Source organism: Cupressus sempervirens, chromosome 10, assembly GCF_028749045.1.
Source record: "Cupressus sempervirens isolate cs-2001-9-10 chromosome 10, ASM2874904v1, whole genome shotgun sequence".
Lineage (NCBI taxonomy): Eukaryota > Viridiplantae > Streptophyta > Pinopsida > Cupressales > Cupressaceae > Cupressus > Cupressus sempervirens.
In genome coordinates, this window is record NC_143127.1 from 546,319,390 (window position 1) to 546,326,454 (window position 7,065).

The window sequence follows — 7,065 nt, forward strand, 5'->3', positions numbered from 1 at the left end:
AATAATGGAAGAAACTTTTGGAAGAAAAGGAATGATGGAAAGAATATCAAAAATAATAGAAGGAACCATGAAAGGAACTCCATAACTAATAGAGACAATGAGGAACATGAAAACATTGTTAGTGAACTTTGAGAAGAACTTAATGAAGCATTTATGAAAGAAGTAGACATCTCAAAAGAAAAGGTAGATGATGATGAGATAGGAAGATCAAAGTTAGTTGTGTTAGAATTTTTTTAGAATAACTAAGAGGGGGTGAATCAGTTATCCAAGGTCTAAATGCCCTAATAATACTTTTTCACCAATTATAGTGAGCCCATTAAATTATTCATCCTTCCAAGATTAAATCAATCATCTTAGCAAGTTATAGCAAATCAACATGCATGAATAAATCATGCAAGATCAACACATGACACAGTGATTTATGTGGAAACCCAATTTGGGAAAAAACCACCAATAGCATGCTACTTAATTCTCACTCTTCTAAAGTGATGCCCTATTAAAAGCCTACCCTGTAATGGCTTACAATACATTATCAAATGTGACCTTGTTAGAGGATTTTACCATACTATTAGGAATGGGCCTGGTAAAAGGACTTTGAAACATTCACTTGGAATGTCACCCTGTTAAAGGATTTATAACATGGCTATTAAACCAACCTAAGTCTATAGGATTTAAACTAACTGTTACAATTGCTAGAGAGTAACAATAATGGTTTTTTGATCTGATACAACTTACAACATATTTTGTAGATTACAGATCACACTTCAGTTCAGTCCTTTTGCTTGGCTTTAATTACTTCAGCTCTGATAGCTTGTCATCTCAAACTTTGTCTCCTTGAGTCTTCTTACTCATCATACCAATGCAACCATATCTATGATCATCTATTGAAGTAGAGTAACTATGCTCTCTTACTTCTTAGCACCTCCTTCAGCACTTTATGCTTTCATGCTTGACCTCCTCTCTCTTTTTTCTTCATGAAATTATGACTCCTTATAAAAAAATCTAGTTTTCCTTTACTGCTTGATTCTCCCTCTCCAACTTTAGGTTTTCAAATGGATTAAGTAGGATACAATGTATCTACCCCATATCTTGCTCTTATCTAGAAACTTCATCTAGAGTCCAGTTGTATTCTCCCAAAAATTTCTACATGGTGTTCTGTGCCACTAGCTCATCACTCTTATCTTCTATTTAATTCACAGAATTCTAGATAACAACCTTGTCAACTCAGATTTGGAAAATCTTCGATCTTTGAAATAATGCAACAACTTGGCATTATTGGTTTATTGATGCTCGACACCTTTGTGTTACTCAACACTTGTATTTTCTCGGCACTCGATCTTCACTCGCCACCTGAAGATCACTCAGCATCTGAAGGTCACTTGACACTTACTGAAGTTGAACTTGGTCAGCTTCAATTAAGAATCTATTCAGCACTAACTAGCTTTCTCAGCTCTCTCTCTCTAATGAACTTAGTTAGGCTTTACAAATGACTTAGCTAAAACCTTAGTTCTTTGATGTGTTTTAGTGTGCCCATTTTCTATGTCTTAGAGCATGTCATCAATACACTATTCCATCAATGGCTTAGCTGATCCTTGTACTTCATTACGACATCATAACTTCAACCTTTCTCTAGGTGTTGTAGTTACATCTTGTTGATTTCCTCCTCCTTGTTAATCAACCAATTGATAGTATTTGGATCACTAAAGCAATTGTCATTCCTACAAGTAGCAAGTTTGACATCAATGAAAAAACAATGATTGAGAACATTCTTTACCAGTTTCATTACTTTTTATGTATGATCTCTTCAATCATTTTCAACAATCTCCCTCTTTGGCATTGACAGCAAACCAAACTGATCAATTGATCAACTTAGTTACCACCAAGATTGTATACGTTGTCTGCTACTTTCTTGACTATTGCATCCTTACTACTGATCTCATATATCTCCCTCTTTCATATATATCTCCCTCTTACTTTATATTGATAAATTTTCTGCATATTTCTCCCTTTTTGACATAAATTCCAAAGATGTACCATCTCTGACATTCAAAATATAAGCTAAGCATCTTATGTTTTCTCCCTTTGTCACCATTCTTATGACTAATTTAGAGTTTTTTCTCCTATTGTCATCCTCTGGATCATTCTTTAGATATTTCAATGATTTACTCCTATTGATGTAGGGTAGCTTCTTTGTTGCTTTACACTACTTGAGTTAGGGGCATTACCCCCAACTTGCCTCTAAGATATTCATAAGAATCCTTGGGCAATGGTTTAGTGAAGATATCTATAGTTTGTTCCTTTGTATGAATGTACTCCAACTTCACTTGTTTGTCTTCTACCAATTCTCTGACATAGTGATACTTGATTGCAATATGCTTGATTTTTACATGCATTACTAGATTTTTGGATATTTTTATAGCACTTTTATTATCAAAATACAATATCACAGGTTTAGTTACCTCTTCTTTCATTCCTTTCAATAGATGTGTGAGCTACACAATGTTTTTGCAATTGACTACTACTCCCACATATTCTGATTCTATAGTGGACTGGGATGTGCATGTTTGTTTCTTGCTAGTCCAAGTAACTAGCCTTTTACCTAAAAATAATTCACCTCCACTTGTTCTTTTTCTATCATCAATGTTGCCCCCCCAATCTGCATCTGTATATGCATTGAGCTCAAAATTCTCATTTTTTTTGTAATATAGACCAAAGTTATCATTTCATTTGAGATACCTCATTATTCTTTTTACTACTATGAGATGATTTTCTTTGGGATTAGCAGAGAATCTAGCCACTATTCCAACTACTAATGCTATGTCTGGTCTACTATGGATAACATATTGTAGTTTTCCAATCATGGATTTGTACATTATTTGATTGACTTTAGCTGATTCATCATTTTTGGATAGCTTATTTCCTATTGCCATTGGTGTGCTGACTGGTTTGAACTCCTCCAATCCAAACATTTTGAGTATCTCTTTGATGTACTTTGATTGTGTCACAAATATTTCATGTTTTGGTTGATGTACTTGCAATCCAACAAAAAATTTGACTTCTCCAAACATAGACATCTCAAACTCATGTTTCATTTTGTTAGCAAAGCTTTTACAAAGCACTTCCTTTCCTCCAAAAACTATGTCATCCACAAAGATTTCAAATACAATAATATCCTTACCTTCTTCTAATTTGATGTACATGTTGCTATTATCATCATTTCTTTCAAATCCTATTTGCACTAGATATTTGTGAAGTCTCTCATACCATGCTCTAGGTGCTTGTTTCAGACCATAGAGTGCTTTATGTAATTTAAAAATCATATCCCTGTTTTTCTCATCAACAAATCCCTCTGGTTTTTCAATATAGACTTCTTCTTCTAATATACATTTAAAAAAGTAGACTTTACATCCATCTGATAGATTTTAAAACCTTTATATGTAGCATATGCAAGTAAAGTTCTTACTCCTTCCATTCTAGCAATAGGGGTGAATGTTTCCCCATAGTCTAATCCTTCTTCTTGAGCATAACCCTTGCATACTAGTCTAGCTTTGTTTCTAGTAATCTCACCATTCTCATCTAGCTTGTTTTTGAATACCCACTAATCACATTTTTGTCAACTAGTCTGGGAACTAAACTCCAAGTTTTGTTCTTCTTGATTTGATCAATCTCTTCTTCCATAGCTTTATGCTAGTCATCATCTTGTAATGCACCATATACTATCTTAGGTTCAGATTTGCTAATTAGACATGATTCATGTCTTAGTCTATTCCTTGTCATTGGTCTTGCATCTTTGTCACCAATTATCTATTCAGTAGGGTGATGTCTTTTTACATATTTGGATATTCTTGGTTCTGTCCTTGTTTCCATGTTTGATCTTTCAAATTTAGGGTCACTATGCACTTCATTGTCAAGTTGTTCTTCATCTCTTTCATGTGTACTGACTTTAAGATTAGAATGTGCATTTTCTTCATTCTACAACTTGGAATGTAACTTGGTATTCACTAGTTCTGGCTTAGCTGAAACTAAAATTTGTTCTTGAATTTCAATTTGATTGATAGCATCCTCGTCAATAGGCATTCCTTCATAGGAATGCACAAAGGTTCTGTATTCATCCGTTCTTTTTGGTTCTTCAACTTGGACTTTTGTATGCTCATCAAAGTTTACATTTGCACTTTCCACAATTTTGTAAGTGTTAGTATTCAAACACTTATATGCTTTACTTCTAGTGGAATAACCAAAGAATATGCCTTCATCACTTTTTGCATCAATTTTTCCATTTCTAGCATCTTTAAGGATAAAGCATTTGCAACCAAATACTTTGAAATGTTTTAAATTGGGTGAGTGACCATACCATAATTCAAAAGGTGTTGCACTAGTACCTTTCTTGACTTGTACTTGGTTTAGTGTATGAACAACTACACTTACAGCTTCTCTCCAATATTTTAGAGCAACAGTCTTTTCCATCATTAATGTTCTGGCACAGTTAATCATAGATCTATTTGTTCTTTTATCAATTCCATTTTGTGGGGGAGTTCTAGGAGATGAAGTTTGTCTCTTAATTCCTTTGTCATTACAAAATATCTCAAATTCATTTGATGTGAATTCACCACCTCTGTCTGATCTCAGGCATTTCAAACTCTTTCCTGTTTCTTTTTCAACTCTAGCCACATACCATTTGAACATTTGAAAAGCATCTAATTTTTTTTTTAAGAACATAATAGTCATCATCTTGGAATAGTCATCAACAAACAATATTAAATATTTATCTCCTTTGTAGCTTTGTACTTCCATTGGACCACATAAGTCGGTATGGACTAGCTTAAGTACTTGTTTAGATGTAAAGTTTTTACTTTTGAAACTTGACATTGTCATCTTTCCTAGCTGACATTGTTTGCACATGATATTGTCAGGCTTCTTCAATTTAGGTAAACCTCTAACTTTCTTCATTTTACTGATATTGACCAGATTATCAAAGTTGACATGACATAGCCTTCTATGCCATAACCATTCATCATCAAATTTTGCAACAAAACAAGAGACATCATCCATATCAAGGTAAAATAGATTACTTCTTTTTTGATCTCCTTTTCCTATCAATTTACCATCAGTATCATATATTTTTGCAGTTTTGTTTCCAAATTCTACTTTGTATCCTATATTGCCTAACTGTGAGACACTCAACAAATTGTAGTTTAATCCTTCAACATAGTATGCATTATCACATGAAATTTGTTCTGTAATATTAATGGAGCCTTTTCCTTTTATTTGACATGGAGCATCATTACCAAATCTAACACTATTTCCATTATACTGAGTAAGGTTAACAAACTTACTTTTATCTCCTATCATGTGATGTGGGCATCCACTGTCTATGATCCATCTATCATTCTTGTTCATACATGTTATCAGTGTTGTAGGCTCTTCTTCATCAAATTGGTCCTTCATGGCTACATAAACAACTTCATCATCATTATCATCAGAATTCTCTTCAACAATATAACACTTCTTGCCTTTGTCTTTGTAATCTCTCTTATCATCTTCTCTTCTATATTTTTATTTGTTGCCTTCCTTGTAATCCTTTTTCTGTGTACACCTTGTAGCAATATTTCCTACTTCATTACAATTGAAATAAATGATAGGCATCTTAACTTTGAATTTTTCTTTGCCTCTATGAAATCTTCTAGCTAGCAATGCTTCCAATTGTTTCACATCTTCCTCGTCAGTGCTACTATCACTAGATACATATTTCATTTTTCTTTCTTTCTTTGATTTAATTGGTTCAACATCTTTTAGTGATAGTTTTTCCTTGAAAGTAGATCCAACATTCTTAGGTCTATAGTTGTCAAAGATAGATAACTCAAATGCAGTCAGTCTACTCACTATACCTTCAAAACTTAGATTGTTTCCTGGTACACATCTTACCTCTTGTATTGCAGATACTCTAATAGCATAGATAGGGAGCAAGGTTCTTAAGAACTTACTATTAACAATATCTTCATCCAATTGACCACTCAAACATCTTATTGCACTTACCACTTCCTTTATTCTAGCGCCATACTGAGCAGCATTCTCACTTTCCTCCATTCTCATATCATCAAACTTTCCTCTGAGGCTTTCTCTTTTTGCTCTTTGAACATTTAGATCTCCTCCATAAATGTCTAATAGGGCCTTCCACATCTTGAATACAGTGTTACATCCTTTGATATCATCAAATTCAGCATAATTGAGTGCAGAAGCAATCTCCAGCATTGTCTAATTGTGTTCTTGTTTGCTCTTCAAATCGTCTGCAGTAAGAGTACCAGTTGGATCAACATGTCCAGTAACAATTGAATTTTGGGCATAATCTCCTAGGGATCCAAGATGTAGCTTCATCAAAATTTTCCATGCAACAAAGTTGTCTTTGTTGAGCTTGGGAACTTCTCTCTTAGGCATTTTGATCTTTTCTGCTTCTAGTCCTTTTAAATTGAATCAACAGTTTGGCTCTGATACCAATTGTTAGAATTCTTTTAGAATAACTGAGAGAGGCGGTGAATTAGTTATCCAAGGTCTAAATGCCTTAATAATACTTTTTCACCAATTATAGTGAGCCCATTAAATTATTCATCCCTCCAAGCTTAAATCAATCATCTTAACAAGTTACAGCAAATCAACATGCATAAATAAAACATGCAAGATCAACAAATGACATAGTGATTTACGTGAAAACCCAATTTTGGAAAAAACCACCGGTAACATGCTACTTAATTCTCACTCTTCTAAAGTGATGCCCTATTAAAAACCTACCCTATTAAAGGCTTACAACACACTGTTAAATGTGACCTTTTTAGAGGATTTTACCATACTATTAGGAATGGGCCTAGTAAAAGGACTTTGAAACATTCACTTGGAATGTCACCCTATTAAAGAATTTACAACATGGCTATTAAACCAACCTACGTCCATAGGATTTAAACTAACTGTTACAATTTTTAGAGAGTAACAATAATGGCTTTTTGATCTGATACAACTTACAACATATTTTGCAGATTATAGATCACACTTTAGTTCAGTTCTTTTGCTTGGCTT